This window comes from Oryctolagus cuniculus, chromosome 10, assembly GCF_964237555.1.
Source record: "Oryctolagus cuniculus chromosome 10, mOryCun1.1, whole genome shotgun sequence".
Taxonomy (NCBI): domain Eukaryota; kingdom Metazoa; phylum Chordata; class Mammalia; order Lagomorpha; family Leporidae; genus Oryctolagus; species Oryctolagus cuniculus.
The window spans coordinates 122,783,186-122,806,745 of NC_091441.1; the positions used below are offsets into that span (position 1 = coordinate 122,783,186).

General features: G+C 56.4%; 1 protein-coding gene across 5 annotated transcripts in view; it reads right to left on the reverse strand.

Annotated features, from left to right (window-relative positions):
* Positions 1 to 23,560, reverse strand: part of CNTN4 (contactin 4) — a 734,964-nt gene that overhangs the window by 533,680 nt on the left and 177,724 nt on the right. For all 5 annotated transcript variants that reach the window (XM_051831896.2, XM_051831894.2, XM_051831892.2 and 2 more), the window contains one exon: positions 5,507 to 5,562. The gene's annotated coding sequence lies outside the window, so the exon portion shown is untranslated. The remainder of the gene's footprint in view (positions 1 to 5,506; positions 5,563 to 23,560) is intronic.

The following is a 23,560-nucleotide window of genomic DNA, read 5'->3' on the forward strand; positions in this document are numbered from 1 at the left end:
TCCTCTTGACTACGGCAGCGAATTTCCACTTCTGGAGCCGGCAGAGCTGGAAGATCTGTAGGTGACAGGGCAGACCCGCATCCGAGCAGGAAGCAGCCAGCAGACCCGATAACCAGGCTCCTCCTTTCCCGCTGGTTCCCGCAGCGCTGAGTCCGTCACAGCAGGGCAGGAGCCCGAGTAGGGACGGGAGAATCACGATGTTCCCGAAGTTCTATTTACGGCACGCATGACGTTTGTATACTTAAATAAAATGTTTCTGGGAAAAAACGGGAACCTCTGTAGCCACGGCCCCTGCAAGCCCTTTGTCGCAGACGAGAAAGCTGCTGGTAGAACCTCCAGTTCTAAACATACGGCAGCCTCAGCAGGTGTGGACAAATGCCCATGGGTAAACACAGAAAAAAAGATAAACTATAACCCCAACATATTTGCTTATTTTTTTAATTTTTTTCTGGGACATACTACCCTTGCTGTAGGACTGAGGGTTGGCGAGCCAGGGTATTTGTGCCTAACAAGGGTCAGAATGCAGCCTTGGACCGTGAGGAGCCAACCTGGAAATCCAGGAATAAAATAAAGTTCATGAAATGAACACGAAGTGAACATGAAATGAACATGAAAACTTGACAAAATGGTCTCAAAACCAGGTAGGAACAGTCGCCCCTCGAGCAGAGAGCTCGCAGGTGCGGGTCCACACGAGTGTCTGCTGAAATCACGCACTCACAGGGGATGCACGTGAGAATTTCCTGTAAGGTGCAGGAACTACCACAAAAATGCATCTGAGGTGACTGGCGCCGTGACACAGTAGGTGAAGCCTCCACCCTGGCGCGAGCGTCCATACGGGCACTGGTCTGTGGCCTGGCTGCCCCTCGTCCCATCCAGCTCTCTGCTGATGGCCCAAGCTTCTCCTGGCTCTGGATTGGCACAATGCCAGGTGTTGTGGCCATCTGGGGAGTGAACCAGTGGATGGAAGACCTCTCTCTCTCTCTCTCTGTAACTTTACCTCTCAAATAAATAAAATCTTAAAAAAAAAAAAAACCTGTCCAGAACGCATTCGGCGCTAAGCTAAGCCTAAATGAAAGCTTGAGCAAAGGCCGCCTTGGAGAATGCTCTCGACACAGGGTTCATGGCGTTCCCGGGGAGGAGCCCTGCACTACAGTGAGCTCACGATACAGAAGTGCACGCCACAGTCAGCTGGCGAAATAAACCCTAAGTGCAATTTAAGTGCTAGAAACCGAAGATTCATGAACATGGGTGAAAATTCAAAGTATACGGTATTTACAATCATAGGGAATTCACAAATAAAGCTAGAAAAAGCAGTGACAAAACACAACAAAGATAAGAACAATTTCTAAAAATTAAAGAAAAAATTAAACCTGTAACAAATGGAATCGAGGCAGTAAGGGCTTTCCACAAATCCACAGGCAACCGTGACCGTGTCCCTGGCCCTCTCCCTGTGGCCACGTGGCCGCTTCAGCCAGTGAAGGTCAGCAAAGCTGGCACCTGGTGATGCTGGGAAGAAGCTTCTGGAGCAGGCCCCAGGCCCCCAGCTGTGTACCGCACCCAGTGGTCATGGGCATAGCCCCGAGTGGCCCCTCCCTCAACTCAAGCTCCTGAGCGGATCCAAGTGGACTTCTCCCACTAATGTGCCCAGGCCAAGCAGCTGGAGACAAACATAACTGGCCGAGCCCACGACAGACATAACCAGCGAGCCCACGACAGACATAACCAGCGAGTCCACCACAGACACAACCGGCCGAGCCCACGACAGACATAACCAGCGAGTCCACGACAGACATAACCAGCGAGCCCACGACAGACACAACCAGCGAGCCCACGACAGACACAACCAGCGAGTCCACGACAGACACAACCAGCGAGTCCACGACAGACATAACCAGCGAGTCCACGACAGACACAACCAGCGAGCCCATGACAGACATAACCGGCCGAGCCCACCACAGACATAACCGGCCGAGCCCACGAGATCTGGGTGCGGCTTGTGACTGCAGCACCAGCATCCCGCCGACACCCACAGCTGGGCAGCGACTGGATGCTGACGGACAAAGAACTGGGGGAGGGGGTTTCCCAGAACACAGCATGGGAGCGACACACACACAGCCACAGCAGTGGTCAGGAGTTACGGACGGGGACACAAGTCCATCAGATGTGCAGAAAAATTGTTAGGAAATCCATGACTCAAAAAGGATTAAGAATTTAGTAAAACAGTGTTTGTTTAGATTGCAAAATAGCATATCACATGAGACAAACTAAAAGCAAAGGCACTCTTTATCATAAACTTCAGTACCGCCCAGGGAAAAGTCATGAAATCAGGCAGAGAAAGGACTGAGCAGGCTATGTCCCACAGAGGATCGAACAGGCCCGCAGAGGTCATTCCCCAGAGGAACGAGGGGGGGAGGACATCAGGAGGACATTTTCCAAGAGCTCAGAGCAGCACTCTCAGCTAGCAATTCCTAGCCTAGCATCAAAACCAGGAGTGTATTGGAAGAGGAACCAAGAGTCGGAGAACCGGCTAAAATACGGAGTGACTCTGAGTAAAGGAACAAACTCACAGGAGATGGGATCTGCCAGCCACGGTGGGTGAAAGGCAGCCGGGACGGCACTCAACACCACACAGGCGCCCTCGGCAGACAGGCACGGAGGCTGCCCACCAGCACCACCTCTGCCGGCACGGCTGCGGGCGTTCAGGTTGCATTTCTAACCTTGTTAACTGTGGTCTCATTGGGCTTAAAATGTCAGGGAGCCTAGTAAATCAAATTAAAGCAAAGAACACAGAATAGGAAGGAACAGAGGACTAAAGAAAACTCAGTTAACCCAGTAGAAGGTGGAAAATATGCAGAAACAAAAGCATGACTAAAGTTTCAGACAGCAGAAGGAATATCCAACTACTTCAGGCATCAAAACAAGGGCAAAGTTCACTCCCTTAATGAACCAAAGGAAAGAAACAAACTGAAAAGGACACAGCTAGGGCAGAGCACACAGGCAGTAACCACGGGGACTGAAAAGTAGAAAATAAGCTCAGGGCACTGTCAAATACACCAGGTATGGCAACGGAACATCATGTATGATGAAAACATGTAAATGAACAGGTGTGGCAATGCGACATCAGTAAACCAACCCCGCAGAGCACCATCGAGGAGAAGAGAACTGTGCTGCGTCCATGGCACTGGACCCCACAGACCCTCGTGGTCAGCCCCCACCCAGGCCACACCGGGCAGTGGTGATGCACAGCCCCCAGCTGAGCGGACAGGCGGGATCCTTTCGTCAACAGCATCAGTGTGCTGAGGGACCTGTGTTTTATCTGCCGGCACGTCGCCACAGGGCACAGGAAGCCGCCAGGGGTCCCGGCTGAGACCCCAAACGCCCCACAGGCTCCTGTGCACCCAGGCCCGTGGGGCGGAGGGGAACGCGGACGGGGGACCCTGCGTTCCCGTGCGTGCCTCTGCAGACCTGGGTTTCACACGTCTGTCTGACGCGACACTACACAACGCGCACAACACGGAATGGCTCCTTCTCGAGCCTGTACTCCCACTGGCGTTTACACTTCCAGACTCAAAAGGCAAAGTACGCGCTGGTACGGAAAGGCAAGGGGATGGTGACAGACGTGGCGCGGCACTGGCAGGCGGACGCCAGGCCGAGCACCTGAACACAGAGCCGCAGGAGCAGGCCCAGCTCTGCACCCTCTCTCAGCCGGGCCCCGGAAGGCTCCCACAGAGCGCGGCAAGAAAAACCTTGCTTCTTGGCATCTCCCAGCTGTGTCCGAAGTCCCCAGGGGCTGATTCCACGAATAAGAAATTCCGTCATTCTTCTGGCCAACATGGCCGCAGGAGAAAAGCCATGTGTGGAGGAGCCAAGCGGAAGGGCACAGGTCAGAGACAGTGAGGTCACAGGTCACAGGAGACAGTGAGGTCACAGGTCAGAGACAGGTCACAGGAGACAGTGAGGTCACAGGAGACAGTGAGGTCACAGGCAGCTCACAGGAGACAGTGGGAGGTCACAGGTCACAGGTCACAGGTCAGAGACAGGTCACAGGAGACAGTGAGGTCACAGGTCACAGGAGACAGTGAGGTCACAGGTCACAGGTCAGAGACAGGTCACAGGAAACAGTGAGGTCACAGCCAGCTCACAGGAGACAGTGGGAGGTCACAGGTCACAGGTAGGTCACCGGAGACAGTGAGGTCACAGGTCACAGGAGACAGTGAGGTCACAGACAGGCCACAGGAGACAGTGGGAGGTCACAGACAGGTCACAGGAGACAGCTGGGGGTCATGTGGGACCGGTAGGGAAAACAGGAAGGCCAGCAGCCAGAGTGAGAACACGGGGCGTCCCCTGGAACACCCCGACTGTCCTCGAGGGACACCAGGCTCCAGCCTGAGGAGCAGCAGCCGCAGGCTGGCCCTGGGGCCCAGTGCAGAGCAGGCCCCCCGCCCCCCGGCGGGACCGTGGCCTGGAGCCCGAGCAGCCAACCCCACAGCTCAGGAGAATTACCAGTGCTTACTGTTTTCACGCCCAAGACATGCGGCGGTTTGTCAGCTAAGAGCCAGCTGGTCAAACACCTCAGTCAACCCCGTCTTAGGAGCGTGCAGAATAAAATGAAATAAACCGCGTTCCTGAATTTCTCTCGGCGAGGATGTGAAGTCATCCTCCCAGCCTGCAGGCACGCCCACGGCGTCAGTGCCCCAGCACAGGTGGGGAGTCCCTCGGCCATCGCGAAGCGCACACTCAGACTAGGACAGCACTCATCTTGCGGTGTCTGTGGGACGAGGCTGTTCCCTGCCCACCTTGTGTTCCAGTCAACAGGGATCAACTTGCATGCCGGGACCCTCACCTCCAAATCCAGCAATGTGACCTTGCTCAGCGATGTTCCCAAGCTCAAACCAGGCCCCGTCAGACCAGCCAGCGCCCCAAGCCTGCCACTGCCGAGCCCGCACGGAGGAGGGCACTTGGGCACTGGCCAGGGAGATGGGGTGAAGCAGCAGAACCAGAGATCACGGAAGTCTCCCCCCAGAGGATCACAGAGACCCCCCAGCGAGCAGGGAGCCTCCCTCCCGGCACCCACAGGAGCCGGTCCCGTCACACCCCAGGCCCAACTCTCACCCCAGGTGGGCAGGGGCTGGATCCCTTTAGCCACCACCCTTCTCGGAGGGGACAGCGGCCTGCGTGCACACGGGGAGCCGCCCACGCCTGAGCTCACAGGGTCTCCACTTGGACGCCCGAGTCCGCCTGTGGCTCAGATGACTGAGTATCGCCTTACTGCAAACCCTCCCCTCCCCACAAGGCCACACAGCCCACACACAGCAACCTGGGCTCCCCCACCCATGACAGCAAATCCTGCGGGGCTAGAAGCCGTCAGAGCCACAGAGCCCTCCTGCAGGGCGAGTAGGGCAGGGGCTCCCTCTGCATACCGAAGAAAAATCGCCACTAAGGCTCTCAGGCATCGCCATTGGGAAGGGTGGAGGTTGCCTCGGGAGGGCCCCATGGGGCAGCTTACCTCTCAGGACGGTGTCTGCGGCTGCGTGCTGTCCAGTGGCTGTGTGCCAGTAGCACCTAGGGAAAACCAGAGACACTGATGAGCACATCTCCCCTGTGGATGCTCCATCTCCGCATCTAAAAACCAAAGAGTGGGCAAGGCAGAGTGGAGCAGGCAGCACGGGTTTCCAGCCTGCAGAGCTGCCAGTGCGGGCGCCAGGACGTGTGATCCCAGCCCGGTCCGAGCACCCCGACAGGTGACCCCCTCTCTCCCATCCTCATCCTCTCCGCACGAAGCCCTTGGGGCCTGAGCCATTCGCAGCATTTAGAGTCAGTATGAGAAGCTATGTTAACAGGGCTTTAAATAATAAAATCCTAGCACAAACCAGGACACGTCCCACAGTTCTCATTAGGTACGGGAATCTGTAAAACGAGAAGGTCACTGATAACATCCCCTGGACGCAGTACCTCAGCTTCTCTGAAAACCGCCAAGGGTAGTGCTAGTTCTTTAAAATGGATTTATTCGGGAGGAGGAGAGGGTGAGCGAGTGAGCTGCCACGCACTAGTTCACTCCCCCAGTATTTGTGCAGCAGCCGGGATGCGGCAAGCTGGGGCCAAGAGAGCTCTGTCCAGGTCTGGGGCCGAGCACTGGAGCCATCATCATTAGCAGGAAGCCGGAGCCCCATGTGGACGCGGACCCGGGCCTCTGATCTAGGGTGTGGGCTCCCCACGAGGTGTGCTCACTGCTGGGCTGAACACCCAGCCCCAAGTTCAACTTTCTGAAGTAATCCGACCGCAGCGTGTGTTGTCCTGGAGACATCGTTTCCCCGAAAGGAATACTTGACTGTGGGGAGCAACTCGGACTAGACTAAGTTACTGGAGTTAGGACTTATTCTATGCATCTGCTCTCCCACAATATGGCGCTGGGAGAGGAGTAAAAACAGCTTCTACACAGCTGCCTCCAGTTCAGCCAATAAACTGTAGGACTTGCTCCTGATTGGAGGAGAGCAGCGTACTCGGCGTGTGGGCAGCCGAGTTGGGATTGGCAGAGGAGGACTATAAAGGAGGAGAGAGATGGCATGCACCAGGAACATCTAAGGGGAACACCTAAGGGGAACACCTGTGCAGCCCCCGAGAGAGCCGGCCGGCCGTGTGCCGCTCCCCTGCGGAAGTGGGGAAAGTGGCTAGGGGGAACCGCCCTTCCACGGAGGTGGAAGGGACAGTAGCCAACCCGGGAAGAACCAGCAGCAAACCCAGGGAGGGCCGAGCAGACGAAAGAACAGTGCAGGGTCCTGTGTCGTTCCTCCACGAAGAGGGGGAGCGACACTTGACGCTTCTAAGAGCATCTGTATTCCCAGCTACACGCTTACTCCTGTGGGTTTGCTTCCTCTATCCAGGCTGCTGCCGCGGGAAGCGTCCCTCAGTCCTTGCATGATGAATACAGTGGTCCACACGCATGCAGGCGCACAGCCCGGCCACGGAGGAACAGCTCCCGTTAGATCCTTAGGTTACCTACGTGTCGCAGCATTTATTCCAGCAAGACGAAACAGCAGTGGAATTGGGCGGCGCCCAGAAGCGAGCAGGCCCTGAGAACCCCGCCCACAACGTGATCAGGCGGCACTCACAGAGACGCAGGGGTGAGCCTCCGCACACCTCCACTGGCTTCAGCCGGCTGCGGCTTCACCAGCTAAGGGCTGATTGGCCAAGGCCCCGCACCCAGCCACAGCCCCGCGACAGACTGAGCTCCGCCAGGCCCAGTGCAGGTGCCAATCCCTGCCGAGGAGTTCCATTTTCCTCAAGTGTGCTCAAATTTACATTTAAATATCACATAATTGATCGGGCTAGAAATGTTGTATTTTCTTGATTAGCTGTAAATACCTCACCCTCTCCTGCTGGGTAGCGAAATGATCCATCCGCCCTCAGATTTAGGTCTCTCCCAACTACCTATGATCAGAGGACTTCTTAAACAGGGAGTCTCGTTCCACCTGCCGCGCCTCTGAGGGACCCAGCACGTAAGCCCCACACACGCCTTCTCCACATCGCCACCACGTTCGGCCATGTCTCTTTCTCCTACTCTTTCTTACACAGTCCCCAAACAGCCAGGCCCAGGAAAGCAAGGAGAACCTCCTGCGGAACAGGCTCCAGCCTGCGCCCTGAGTCACACACACCCACTGCCGGTTCTCAGCCGTGTGGGCCCGGGTGGACCACACCAGCTCAGCCAGGAGCTGCGGGCCTGGGCCTCTCTTCCTCACAGCAGCCGCCCCCTGGGGGAAGCAGCGGCTCTGCTGCCTCCCACGGGTCTTGGCTATCAGCAACAGCAGCCATGACCAACTCTAACAGACCTAGAGTCGTGGGCTGGATTTTTTCAAATTCCTGAGTGTGTATATTTCTACTCTCCTCTTCCCGTAACAAACGTGGAGGTTCTTTTAATCCAATGGAATGAAAACTCGGATTTCCCTTTAATTCACTGACATAATGGTGAGAGCACGCATGGTGGGCAGACGCCTGGAGTGGGCTCAGGTGCCCGCTGGCCACCGGACCTGGCTGGATTCTTCAACTGGCACCAACCTCAACTGGACAGTAGCGACACTGATGTTGTTCATCCCCAGAGTTGCCCCACTTCTCAAGCTGACTATTATTTTTTAATTTTTTTTTGACAGGCACAGTGGACAGTGAGAGAGAGAGACAGAGAAAGGTCTTCCTTTGCCGTTGGTTCACCCTCCAATGGCCGCCGCGGCTGGCGCGCTGCGGCCGGCACACCAGCTGATCCGATGGCAGGAGCCAGGTGCTTCCTCCTGGTCTCCCATGGGGTGCAGGGCCCAAGCACTTGGGCCATCCTCCACTGCACTCCCGGGCCACAGCAGAGAGCTGGCCTGGAAGAGGGGCAACCGGGACAGAATCCGGCGCCCCGACCGGGACTAGAACCCGGTGTGTCGGCGCCGCAAGGCGGAGGATTAGCCTAGTGAGCCGCAGCAACGGCCTAAGCTGACTATTAAATAGCAAAATACAGGTTCTTTGACCCAATCACGGGCTGGAATCCACTAGCAACAGTGACGCCCACAAGGATGGCGAACACTGGGCCTTGTCTCTGGAGCGAGAGTGTTCTTACAACCAGGACAGTCAGCCCCTAAGAAAACCCACGCTCCCAGCCACCTGCCCGTCACAGAAATCAGAACTGGAGCCACCACTTCGACCCTCAAAGGGATCCCACAGGGAACATGGCCACGAAGAACTCACCTGCTCAGTGGGCCGCCAGCCCGCGGCCACATGGACCACAGCATCAGCTCCCACAGAGCCAGTGCCACGCCACGAGCGGGCGAGAGAGCTGGAAAGAAGGGAAGACCCCCGGCAGCCCCTGGAGTGGCCCCCGAGGGCCTGAGGGCGGAGTCTGCTCCTTAAGAACCCTTCCCACCTGCAGCCCCTGCGACTGTGGATCCCCTACCAGGGTACAGCCATGGAACCGCCAGCACGGCCAACCAGGCCATGAGCTCCCTCCCAGAGCTCTGCTCCTAGAGCGATGAGAACTGCGACACGCGGGGCCGAAGGTCAGAGAGAGTCAGAGCACAGAGGCGGCTCCCGGCCCCGTGAGAGGTGAGCGTTGCACTAGGGCCCGGGCAGCATTGGTCAGGACAACACCTGGCTTCCCAGGCTCCCGCCAAGCCTCCCTCCCTGAGCGCCTGTATGTCTGGACACGAGGCAAGTCCGTGGTTGCTGGCTGAGGCTTGAGCCCATCGGAGCCCAGGGCTCCACCGGTGACCGCGGCCACACCCTGGACTCAGGACCCGAGGGAGACTTGTGAGGGGGCAGCTGGAGGAACTGAAGCCACACGTGGCCCAGCCACGCCAACCACCTGTGCATTTACAAGGAACTTCCTCCTGCAACCCTGCCCGGCTCAGGGACATGGGCCACAGGCAGCTGTGTCTTCACTCTCACTACGAGAGCTGTGACAAGGACGCACATGAGCATGAACGAGGAGAAAAGGGACAAGGGATGAATTTGCTCCAAAATATAATACTACTCTACGTCAGTACACCTGAAACAAACCAACCAAAACCATCACCCCATGTGCAAAAAAGAGGGTGTTATTTTTGGTTCCAAAAAAATCCTAGCATTTGAGTTTCAGCTGGCATGGAGTGTGCTGTTGTTCTCAGCATGTGTCTGTAGCAGCACACTAATCATAGTGTCCCCAAGCCTCCCAACACACATGTACACACACATGCACACAGATGCACGCACACAGATGCACACACATATGCACACAGATGCACACACATATGCACACGCATGCATGTGTGCACACATATGCACGCATACACACATGTGCACTGCACACACACGTACACACATGCACACAGCTGCACACACATATGCACACACATGCATGCATGTACACATATGCACACATACACACATGCACATGCACACAAGCAAATGTACACATGCACACAGATGCACGCACACAGATGCACACACATATGCACACAGATGCACACACATATGCACACACATGCATGTGTGCACACATATGCACGCATACACACATGTGCACTGCACACACACGTACACACATGCACACAGCTGCACACACATATGCACACACATGCATGCATGTACACATATGCACACATACACACATGCACATGCACACAAGCAAATGTACACATGCACACACGTGTACACATGCACACTGCACTGCACACATGCACACATGTTAGCATGTACACATGCATGCGCCTGCATAGCCGTGCACACATGTGCGCCATATGCATGCACACACATGCACACAGACACACACATGCACACACATGCATGTATGCACACACATACAAGCACATACATGCACACCTGAACACAAGCACACACATGTACGCATGCATACTGCACATGCACACACACGTGTGATCATGTACACATGCATGCATCTGCATAGGCGTGCACACACACTTGCACCATATGCATACACACACACACAGGCACCCACTCCAGCACGCCCCTCCTGGAGTGGGAAGCGTGCACCTGTCTCCTGCTCCGTGTCCCTTAGAGGTCACAAGGGCTCCACTCAAACCTGGCCAAGCACAGGTGCTCCTTGTACGCCAACATGGGTGTGGCTTTAACTCGCTATCTATGCAGCTATGTCAAACATTCTGTGAAAAAATGCAATTAGTTTATTTTCTTACAAAACTTCTGATATTCATGCCTGTGAAGGGTCTTCCAAAGGTTCACGGAAAATATGCATTATGAAATGACTGCACGTAGCCTTCAAAGATTTTTTTTTGCACCCAAATAAACATCCTCTAATTCCTCTTTTCCATGAATTTCTAAAAGTGCCCTCATACATAAATTGAGGGAAGTCCCCTGCCCACAGCGTGTCCCAGGTAAGGGAGATTCCAAGGTCAATCAGGTTGGCTGAGAAGCTCCGGCGGTGTTGGTCCCGCCTCCCGAGTCACGGGCACAGCGCTGTGGTCCAGGTCCCCTTCTGGAGTGCATCAGGGGATCTCCTGGGCATCCCTCCAAGGACGTGAGTACCCAGGCGCCGTCTGGGCCGCTCAGAGCTGTGAGAGGTGGGGATGGAGCCAGGCATTCATGCCGCCCGGGGACAGCGCGGGCCACCTCCTCCACGCTCAGCCTTGTCATGCACACGGAGAGCCTGATACCTGCATTTCCACCTTGTGCCCTGGGGACGAGGGGGACGGAGATAATCCATGCAAACAGCAGTGCCCAGCTCCCAACGGGCACAAACCAAGCCCTGGCTATCATCACTACTTAAAAATCATGGCACATACATTACATTTCCAACATTCACATCCACATCTTTCACCTGCCAGCGTAGTAGCTTTGTCATGGCTAAATTTTAGTCTTGGCTTTTATATAAACTGCAGCGAAACTCACGCCTGAGAATAGCCAGGAAATTAACATGCGGAGAAAGGAAGACAGGGGCGCGGCCGCCCTGCTGAGACAGGTGAGTCCCCCAGCTCTGAGCTGACTGCTGCTGTCAGCACCAGGAGCCCCCACAATGCCAAGGGCACCTGCAGACGCCCCCGCCAGCACCAACAGGCAGGGAGCGGCCACCAGCCTGCATCCAGAGGACGACTTCCCTCCGGGGTATAAGGGCCCCACCTGGCCTCCAAACGTGAGAGTTTTACTCAGAACCCAGGTGGTTCCTGCTGACGGGTCAGAGCGGGACGGCGGCTCCCAGGGACGTACTCTACACCAGACGAGCCCGAGCAGAGGGGCCCTGACGTGGGGAGCGCGGGGTTCCTGGCCTTTCCGAGAGCCACACCTGGTGCTAACGTCATTTGGCTGTGGAAGGACAGCACAGGTGAGAGCAGAGTCACCGTTCAGTAACCGCTCTCACTCCGAGAGGTGAGGTCAGGATGCCGTCTCCTGGGCACCGGTATTTTCCTGAGGTTATTCACGGCGTTTCCCACCTCTGAATCTGCAGGTCCTTCTCATGACGTCTGCTGCCTTCCCAAGGTGTGCAAACCCAGCCTGGATTTTCTGTGGGGGGAAGCCGTGTAGACGCCGAATTGTCCACGTGTGTTTCCAGAATTCCCATGAGCACCGCTCGACGTCAGGGTCAGCATCACGGTGACCACAGGACACTAAGAGGGAGACGGCAGCTCTGTCTTCTTCAGCGGGAAGCAAGATGCAACTTGGATCGTGCTACAAGCAAACACATGGCCATTTGGTTCTTGCACCAGCGTCACGTGGGGAAGCCACGGAGACCACTGATGCATCCCACACACACTCAAAGCAGACGAGGTTGCAGCACGGGCTTCACTCATTAGGAGATAATCATGTCCTTCGGAGTGGCTGGGCACAGAAGTGGCCCCACTGCAAGGATTATCTCTGGATGACAAGGGTCCCTGCCGTCTTCACCACGTGGACAAAGTCACCGCAGCAGAGAACACGCGTTCCTATTTCCGCGGACCCAGAAAGCTGACACAGCGGCTCTCCCTGAGACGCGGCGTCACCAAGGGCTCTGCCACGGTGACTCTGTCACTGTCACTGAGTGTCTGGAGGCCCGACTGTAGGACGAGCACAGCTGGAGCATCCCCCGCCCTGGCTGCCTGTGTGGGGACAGCGGTTCCCAGCCCCGCCCCCTCAGCACCTGCTGCTGTTCAGCAGAGAGACCAGCGTCACCACTTGTTTCACAGACGGAGCTGATAACATGGCATATGTTTACAGGAACACGCGTGAAACCTCCATGTAGAATAAAAGCTCTCCCTACAAGGGGAGACCTGCCCACCGGAGAGCCACGTGCCGCCAGCACCCTGACAAATCCTCCCGGAAACAACAGCACCAGGCATTCGGCTGTCACCAGGAAGGACGAAGCAGCAGCTCACAGCATCAGCGGAGGACAGGAACGGTATTTTACCGCTGAGTGACATGAGCTACACACATCAGGGTTTCCAGGATTGATTTCCTGTCTGACGTTGAAGCAAATACCCATCAACTTGGAATTCCACGTCCAAGCACACAAAGAAAACAAATACTTCCCACTCCGAGGGGAATTCCTCACTGTGTTCCAGAAGACACTGAGGAATCTATGGGCACATGTGGACACACGCACACCTGTGATCCTGGGCAATCTATGGACACACACATGGACACACACACACCTGTGATCCTGGGCAATCTACAGACACACACAGAAACACGCACACCTGTGATCCTGGACAATCTATGGACACACATGGACACACGCACACGTGTGATCCTGGGCAATCTACAGACACACACGGACACACGCACACGTGTGATCCTGGACAATCTATGGACACACATGGACACACGCACACGTGTGATCCTGGGCAATCTACAGACACACACGGACACACGCACACGTGTGATCCTGGGCCCGCTTGGAGAACTCCCCTGAATCACCGTGAGGGAGCTGTGGCTCCGCCAAACTCCGAGGCAGGCAGGGCTCCCCCTGAGGATTCTCCCGCTGGCCTCTGGCTTTGCAGGTAGGAGGCGCTTTATGCAGAGGGCCTGGGAGACCTAGCACAGGAGTAGGGTTAACGTGAGAGAAAGGCCAGCGGGATCCCAGCTTCTCCACTGACTACACTGTGACCCTGGGCGGCCAGTGCTGCGGTTCACTAGGCTAATCCTCCGCCTGCGGTGCCGGCACCCCAGATTCTAGTCCCAGTTGAGGGGACTAGAAGAGGGGCAACCAGGACAGAATCCGGTGCCCCTCTTCCAGGCCAGCTCTCTGCTGTGGCCAGGGAGTGCAGTGGAGGATGGCCCAAGTGCTTGGGCCCTGCACCCCATGGGAGACCAGAAGAAGCACCTGGCTCCTGGCTTCGGATTGGCACAGCGTGGCAGCCGTAGCAGCCATTTGGGAGGTGAACCAACGGAAGACCTTTCTCTCTGTCTCTCACTGTCTAACTCTGCCTGTCAAAAAAATAAAAATAAACAAACAAAAAAACAAACAGTGTGACCCTGGGCAAGGTGCTCCCTGCCGTGATGTCTGCAGTCCAGTCCACAACACTCTGCTGCCCGCGTCTGCCGCAGTTCTAGGTACTTCAGCTCTGGAAGCTGCCTCCGGTCTGGCTTCCACCAGTTTCCACGTGACGTGGGAGGCGCCCCACCCACAGGGGCAGAGGGTGGTCGCGTCCAGTCTGGAGCTTTGAGCAGTGGGAGAAATCTAGCACCTGCACACATACCTGAAAGAAGCTGCCACCCATCGTGCAAGTTCACGCCCAGGTGCCTGAGTCTCCAGAGTGCACAGAGGCCCCTCCCCCATTGCACAGCTTCCTCCACTGTCCACCCTGCTCCCCTGCAGGTGCACGGAGACCCCTCCCACTCGCACGGCTCCCTCCACTGTCCACCCCGTTCTCCTGCAGGTGCACAGAAACCCCTCCCATATCACACGGCTTCCTCCACTGTCCACCCTGCTCCCCTGCAGACACACGGAGACCCCTCCCACTCACATGGCTCCCTCCACTGTCCACTCTGCTCTCCCACAGGCACAGGGAGGCCCCTCCCACTCACACGGCTTCCTCCACTGTCCACCCTGCTCTCCTGCAGGGAACCTCAGCCAGGAAGAAGTCCACTGCAGCTGTGCAGAGCGCATGTCACCTGTGCTGGTGCCTCCACTCGGCCCACACGGACCCCCACAGGCAGCGCCTTGGCCTCCTTCGAACCATGGAGACACAGGGAAAGCCAGCTCGCCACGGCCCTGCCGGAACGCAGGCACCGACACCATCCACTGTGCTGGCGCTGGGATCTGCTCGGGGTGTCAGACACAGTGGCTCTGGGGGAGAACAGCTCTACAGCCGTGGCGACAGGGCTGACGGCAGAGAGAGCTCACACGCATGGGCGCTGCCCGCCTAGAGCCTCAAAGTGTGCGGTTTGTGCATCAAGAACACCCACAAGATTGTTCCACCATCCCCACCACCACTGCCGAACCTCGCCCGGGAGCTCGCCGCACTCTACCTCTGCCATGGACGACGCCAGACAGGTCCTACCAGTGGTTTCGTACCCTGACTTTCTCTTTGGTTTCTGGCTGGTTCCATTAGCACACAGCTCTCCAGGGCTGTCCACACTCTCCACACGGCTCTCCAGGACTGTCCACACTCTCCATACAGCTTTCCAGGGCTGTCCACGCTGTCGCTCCTTCGTATGGCTCAGTGCTGTTCCATCCATTATCCACTCGCCCAGCCGTGGGCTTCTGGGGTGGCCGCCACCCCTTGGCTACGGTGTCACGGCTGCACGCACAAGCATGAGCTGAGCGTCCAAGTCCCTGCCTGCCAGCACAGGACCGCCACTCCTCCGTGCACTCTGCTGAATGCGGAACCTGCTGCGTGCTTCACGCGTGACGCTGTGCAGCCTGGGGCGTGGGCAGGGAGGGGTTCACACGCCTCAGCGCTGCACATGGGGCTCCTGTTTCCCAAACCAAACAGGTGCTGCTCCTGCTCTCTCCTCCACGGGGCCCCAAACTCCCTGATCCCCATCACAATCCAGGGACAGGGGTTCTGAATACATAGACACAGCTTTCAAAGAACCTCTCCCACTCTGGGTTAAAATGAGGCTCAGATCACACAACATAAGACTCATCTCCCTCTCTCTTTTAAAAAAATGTACCAGAGAGAGAGAGAGAGAGAGTCTCCCATTGGATGATTGACTCCCCAAACACCCCCCAACACCCAGAACTGGGCCAGTCCAAACCTGGCAGCCAGATGTCAGCCCTCACCTCCTGCAGGGGTGACAGGGACCGGAGTAGTTGAGCCATCACCTGCTGCCCCCAGGGTCTGCATTAGCTGGAACCCAAAGCAGAGCCCTCCGGTACGGGGTGCAGGCATCCTGAGCAGCATCGCAACACCAGGACCGACACCTGCCCCTCTCTGCTCTCAGGGCAGAGCTGGACCTGCACAGGTCCTTGAGAGCCACACGGGCTTCCTGAGCCCACAGGCTGAAGCCTGGGATGGAGGCTGTGTGCCCCAGGCCTTCAGAGGGGGCCCAGCTCAGACAGGGCTGCAGGCGTCCAGGGAACACACAGAATGCTCACATGAAGGGAAGCAATAAAACCTCAGTGCGGAAACCCGACACAGGAAGTTTCTAGTATGTGCACGCTAAAGACGGAGCCTCCGCAAGCCGCATTTTAACAGGGAGCCTTCTCCTTCGGAAAACCACGGTTCCTGGTGCTGCCACCCTGGGACCCGACAGTGCACACGGCTTCCATGCATCCACCACTGCCTCCTTGAGGCTGTGCCCCCAGATTCCACTGTTAGCGACTTCTACTCAAGTGGAAAATTCTAGACTATGTCACACAGCTGGGCAGGGCTGCTGCTGTGCTTCTTGCTCATTATAACTCAGCTTCCCCGAAGAGCAGGCAACACCGGGGTGCACGTGGGCTGTTTGCCGTGGAAAAGGGCTGATGGGACCTGGGAGAAGTCACCAGCCAGGTGCTGACCCCTGCACTCCTGCTTCCTGCCCGCGGCGTCGATGGCTTCCAAAGCAGCAGCAGGCACTGTCCTCCGTGCACAGCTAACCGACGGCAGCCACAGGGACACGAGACACGTGGAGCACCTGGCACTGTTGCCACAGCGACTTAAAAACCAGAATCTGATGCCACCTGTAGAATTCAGGTGCCATTCACCCTGACGACCCCAACCAAAGGACATGAAGGTCACAGACCCCACGCTACCACGGAATGCAGGTAATAAAAGGGACAGCGCATGAACCCACACGTCACACCCAGGGTGAAGCAAAGACCACCACAGGGCAGCTCGGCCATGGTGGACCCCACAGCACTGGGCACCGCCCTGTCCCCGCCACTGTCCCCAGCAGTTCCGGTCGAGTTTCCTCCCGAGCCCAGCACTAGCACCTGTGGTCACTGCTGGGCAGCAGAAACCTGGGAGCTGAAGGGTCCTGCAGGAAATCACAGCCCAGCTCTTCCCCCAACACAAGGACGAGCAGATGGGGGCTCCGCCCCCCACATTCTGACCCTTCCCTCCATGGAGGTGAGCAGGGTTTCTAAGTAGAGGTTAAGGCACCCAACACTCTGATGTACAAGGTGCACAAAGCAAACACTCCTTGAAACCCGGAAAATTCCAGGATCATCTCTTTACTATTCATGAGGGGCTGCAGCAGGCTGAACTGCCTTCTGTGAAGCCCCGTGATGAACCAAGGAGCGTCCACCAGAAACACGTGGTCTACAGACACGGCTCTTCCAAAAGACAGCAGTTATTCTTCTTCTTTTAAAGATTTATTTATTTATCTGAAAGGCAGAGTTACAGAGAGGCAGAGAGAGAGAGAGGCAGAGAGAGAGAGAGAGAGAGAGAGAGAGAGAGAGAGAGAGAGAGATCCTCCATCTGCTGGTTCAACTCCCCAAATGGCAGCAATGCCGGAGCTGCACCCATGCGAAGCCAGGAGCCAGGAGCCTCCCCCAGGTCTCCCACATGGGTGGGAGAACTTGGGCCATCTTCTACTGCTTTCCCAGGCCATCGCAGAGAGCTGGATCAGAAGTGGAGCAGCCGGGACTTGAACCGGCACCCATACGGGATGCCAGCAATGCACACGGATGCCTCACCCACTGTGCCACAGCACCAGCCCGAGCCGTCATTCTTAAACATCTTTGCACAACCCCGGGGTCTGAAGGCACAGCAGCCATTGTAGCTGTAAACATTAGAGGATGGATATAAGACGTCCAGGACAATGCTTTTGAAAAGTGACATGAATCTGAGAAGGCAACATTGATAGCTATCAAGCATCCACGTGTGAACGTGTGGATACATCTGATAAGGACTGAGACACGGTGACTTTTTTCCTCCTCTGTGTCTTGCCCTCCCCTCTGGCACAGACAGACCCAGACTGCAGGGTTTTAGACACACTGCCGGATGTGGGAACGCGTGCTACCAGGTGAAGCTGCTGCTATGCGGCCCTCACAGAGGGCACCCCGCGAGCCCAGGCAGAGCTCCCCAGCTGTGAGGCCGTCACAGAGGGCACCCCGCGAGCCCAGGCAGAGCTCCCCAGCTGTGCGGCCATCACAGAGGGCACAGAGGGCACCCCGCGAGCCCAGGCAGGCGCTCCCCAGCCGTGCGGCCGTCACAGAGGGCACCCTGCGAGCCCAGGCAGGCGCTCCCCAGCTGTGCGGCCCTCACAGAGGGCACCCCACGAGCCCAGGCAGGCGCTCCCCAGCTGTGAGGCCGTCACAGAGGGCACCCTGCGAGCCCAGGCAGGCGCTCCCCAGCTGTGCGGCCCTCACAGAGGGCACCCCACGAGCCCAGGCAGGCGCTCCCCAGCTGTGAGGCCGTCACAGAGGGCACCCCGCGAGCCCAGGCAGGCGCTCCCCAGCCGTGTGGGCCCACGCACTCGGCTGCAAGCCTGTGCACGCGTCAGTTGCACGTGACAGAAGCCAGCGGCAGGCGTCCCCACATGTGAGCACACGCAGGCACAGGAGAGGCGCAGGGCGCCCATAGGGAGCTCACGGGACTGGACAGCACTGCGGGGCTCGGAGCTGAGGGGCAGGCCCGGCCACAGCTGCCCACTGCCCTCGGTGTCACCAACACCTGGGCGCTCTGGGTGCGCACACTCACAGCAGCATTCCTCCTCCAGTAATGAATCCACTGGGGCTTCCTGCCACATCCCTACCCTGCGAACGTCCATCATTTTTTAAATTCAACGATTAGCTTGAAACACACGTTGTTCAGCCAAACAAACATGTTCCATCTCTTTAAATCTTTATTCTACAAACATTTTTCTATTTCTTCAATTTTTTTTAATGTTTTAAGCTTTTTAGTTAAGGACTAAGACACAAAACCAGTGACTCCCGCCCCGAGGCTGGCCCCACCCCACCTGTTAGCGGGAGTCTGCGTGTAGCCAGTCCCAGTCCTGTGGGGGCCACAGAGCCCCTGCCCCCACCTGTGGGTGTCTGTCACTTCCTCCTCTGCTCTGCTCCACATTCCACGGGAACCTGACGGGGCTCTGGTGGAGGGGACGCAACCTTGCCGAAGCCTTGCTACGGCCCCAACCCCAGTCCTTGCAGGCAGATGGAACAAACCCACCACGGAGGTTGCCACAGGGAGGCCACGTCTGCATGTCTGCACTTCACTCCCCCACACGCTCCCAGATTCAGCACTGGATCGTGGGAGACCACGGGCTCATCAGAGTCCCCAGCGTCACCACACCCCAGGGGAAGAACGGGCTGTGCCCTTGCGTCCGCCAGCGCCCCCACCCTCGGCCACCTTCTCACGTGGCCCGTGCCCCCCTCTGGAAGACCCCGTGCCCGGATTCATGACAGTCTCCTCCAACTCCTGCTGGTAACGCGGCAAGTCACTCAGACCACGGCCAGGGACAGAGCATCCCAGCCGGGCGGCACAGCCACGGCGCAGACTGCCACGGAGGGAGGCGGTGCTGGAGGCCGCACAGGAGGCCCGCCTGGACACAGCGTCCAGGGCTCCCACGAGTGGCCAGGTCCAGTCATGCGGGACCAGCACGCAGAGAGCACAGAGCCGCAGCCTCGTGTCTGCTCAGAGAGGCCAGGGCACGCACAGGTGGGGTCTACAGGCAGACTTGGGCCGGGGTCTCAGAGGAAACCTCGGGGGAGTAACGAAGTGCGGAGAGAGAAACTGGCTGGAGACCCCAGGGGTCACCCAGACGTGCACTAGGGGAGTTTGCCCCCCGGGCACAGCAAAGACGGCCACACCTAAGGCCAGCTTTCCCCAGGGCAGCTGCGGTGTGCCCGTGACCAGGGAGAGCGAGACGACGGGCAGTACTGACCCGATAATGGCAGGGCGTGGCTTTCAGTATAGCACGTAGCTGCGTCTTACTGTGACTTACGGCTTATACTGACGTGGTTGACTTAAAGACCGCACCAGAGGCGTCCATGTGTGCCACGTGTGTGTGTGCAAGGCAACCAGCACACGTGGGGTCAGCTTGTCCTTGGTTCTGCGCACCCAGTGGGGGGCCTTGGAGTGCATTCCCCACAGATGGGGAGGGGCACGTCACACTTCTGGGGCCAAAATCAGGAAAACAGAGGAAGCATTAACAGGGAAATAAAATCTCAATCCCATCAGTGAAAGCTGTGGACACTCACGTGTGTGTGTCTGTGTGTGCGACACACCCTGAACACGCGACAGCTGCCCATCTCACCTCCCCTCCGTGGTCCTGCAGCTCCGTCACGCGGACTGCACATTTCGGCGTGAGTGCTGGCTGCGGTCCAGCTTCCTGCTAATGCCCAGGGGACTGGGATTCCTGCACCCACATAGCAGAACGAATTTGCGTTCCTGGCTCCTCGCCTGAGCCTGGCCAACCCCACTCGGGGAGTGAACCACTGGACGGACGACCTCTCTCTCTACCACGCTGCCTTTCAAATACATCAACTTTTGAAAATAACTGCACATTTCTTAAGGCGAAACCTATCCCTATCACTTTTACAGATGTCTATCAACAACATTTTTATTATATATTCTTATTGGAGAAGAGGAAAACCTAGATTAAGAAGAAATAGTTCATCTTAACAGGTTTTGTAAGAGAGATCCACTTTTAGTCTAAAATTGTGGGGGTGACGGTATACGGAAGGGGGTGTCTGTGTCTCTTACCTAAGCTGTGATAATTTTACTGCCTTGCCAAATTTCTCACTTTATGCTTCCTCATCTATCAGCAGAGAGGCATCACTTTAGGAAGAATCAGTTGAACTGAACACAAGGGAGCAGCCTTCATGTTTATGTTTGGAATCTGGTGCACACCTAGAACGCTCTCCCTCTAGGCACGAGTGCATGCGGAGTCCCGGGGACCTGCCCGTGAGATGCTCATTTTGCTGTGAAAGTCTGCGACGTGCATGCAGGGCTGCTTCACACTGCACATCTGAGGACCCTCGGAGCAGCCCTCCAGCTGCAGGGACTTCCGCTGTGCCCCTATGAAATATGCGTCTGTCCCTAGAGGAGTGATTGTTGTTGTTTGACACCAGCTGGGGCAGGATGGTGGACCAGAAGCCACAGGTTCCATGCTGGAGGCCCACAGCTGGGTATCATGGAGATCCCAGGGTCCCCACCACCACGACCCTGATGCTCCATTAGCCACAGACTCCTTAACCCTAACCCTAACCCTAACACTGAAACTCTAACCCTAACCCTAAAACACTAACCCTAACCCTAACATTGAAACCCAAACCGTAACCCTAAACCTAACACTAGCCCTAACCCTAACCCTAACCCCTCACCCTCACCCTCACCCTCGCCCTAGCCCTAACCCCTAAACCTAACTCCTAACCCTAACCCCTCACCCTCGCCCTAACCCTAACCCCTAACCCTAACCCCTCACCCTCACCCTCGCCCTAACCCTAACCCCTAACCCTAACCCTATCCCTAACCCCTAACCCTAACCCTAACCCTAACCCCTAACCCCTAACCCCTAACCCTAACCCCTAACCCTAACCCAGCACAGTGTCCTTCTCATTGCTTTGCTTACCCCTGTTGCTTTGGTTTACCACTTTTCTTTTTAAAGAGTTATTTATAGAAAACAAAAAGCTATTTACGGGGCTGCCACTGTGGTGTAATGGGTTAAAGCCCTGGCCTGTAGCGCTGACATCCCATATGGGCACCAGTTCAAGTACTGGCTGCTCCACTTCCAATCCAGTTCCTGATACTGTGCCTGGGAAAGCAGCAGAAGATGGCCCAAGTGTTTGGTCCCTGCACCCATGTGAGAGACCTGGGAGAAACTCCTGGCTCTTGGCTTCAGATTGGCTAGTTCCAGCCACTGAAGATATTTGGGAAGTGAACCAGCAGATGGAAGACCTCTCTCTATCTCTGTCTCTACCTCTACTCTTTCAAATAAATGAAACAAATCCTAAAAAAAAAGAAAAGAAATATAACTTAAAAACATGGTTACTTATATATTTGAAAGCCATATTTACACACACACACACACACACACACACACATCTTCCACCTGCTGGTTCACTCCCCAAATGGCTGCAAAGGCTAGGGCTGGAGCCAGAAGCCAGGAGCCAGGAGCCTCATCTGGGTCTCCCACATGGGAGCAGGGCCCAGGTGCTCAGCCATCCTCCACTGCCTTTCCAGGGGCCACAGCAGGGAACAGACGGCGAGCAGAGCAGCCAGGAGTGGCACTGGCACCCACTGGGACACTGTCCCAGGTCACGGCTTACCCCGCCGTGCCATGCTGCTGGCCCTCACTCATTATCTAACTTCTCAAGCTGAAAACTGCTTCACTTCATTTGCAACACATTATGCGACAAAGTTTCATTCAAGGTGATACATTTTCCTGAAGGTACCATCTTTGGTGCTAGCTCACAGGTGTTTTCCTTTTTGTTACGTTCTCAGTGGTACATACACAACTCTAGCTTCTAATGGTAGTTTTTAATGTGTCAACAACCAACACACACTCACAAAAGCAACCACGCACACCCCCACACACAAGCACGTGCGCAAATGTAGCCAAGCAAAATTCTAGAGGATCCCAAAACTCCTGGCTTGGGTCAACACACGTGAAAACACAAGATTCTCAAACATTTCATTAAAAAAAAGTTTCTCAGAGTGAGTTCCTTTCGCTCTCGATGTGACACAGACTGTAAAATGCAAGTGCTCTGGACAGCGCTGTTTGTGTTAGCAGGAACGTCTCCCGCTTCGGGTCACAGCAGGCGCCCCAGGGAGCGCTGTGAACAGCACAGACTCCAGGGTCTCGCAGGATGCTCCTCCTGGTGCGCTGGGCAGCAGTCTCCCAGGGATTTTGGCAACAACCTGACACACGACCAAGAGTTCGGCATCGGCCAGAGTTGCCGAGCCACAGCCCAGTGTTGACACAAACTCAGTGCCTAGTGCAGTCTGCCTTCTGCTTGTGCCCTGCATCCCGGGTTGGCTGGCAGCGTTTGCGCGCCCTCATTTTATAGGTGACAAAGACCATTTCTGAAACCTCCCTCCAGCGGGAAGGCACAGCACAGCAGGGGATCCGTGTCACGTGTCCCCAGGATTCTGTGTTACAGGAGTCTTCCTGCCCTCGTGTCTGGGGGCATGCACCTGTCACGAGCTCACAGAGATGAGGGCCGGGTTTCTAAAAGCAACTCTGAAGTGGCCACAGGCTCACTGCATCCTCTCACCTTTATCTTTTCTAAAAAGCATTTTCTAATACTGTGAAAACCCTCCCTTTCTCCTTGGTCTTCAGTCGGCCCTTCAGTGAACAAGTAACTGTGAACCACCGGGCTGCACCTCCAATTCCACAACTCAGGAAGCAGGGACTCGCCTGGAAGCTCTGGTACTCTTCAAATGTTTGCACGAACTGCAACTGGTTGGAAAACACACTTCCTTTCTATTCAAGTACTTTCCACGCAAGCAGTTTTCCAAGTGATCACCAAGTCACGCCGTTTCCACCACGCTGCGAACACGTGTGCACCTCTCCGTGACCGCGGGGGCCAGCTGTGTGGACAGCAGATGCAGGCCGCGCAGCTCTAAGAGTGAGAAGCTCGCGGGAGCACGGCTCCTGCTGAGGGGTCACGGGGGAGCCCAGCACACTCTCCCAGGTGCACCTGCACTCTCCCGGAAACGCTCCGGTAACGCCCTCTGTGCTACCTGTACCTGTCACTGGAAGCAGACTGGCAGTCACTAAACTCTTCAGC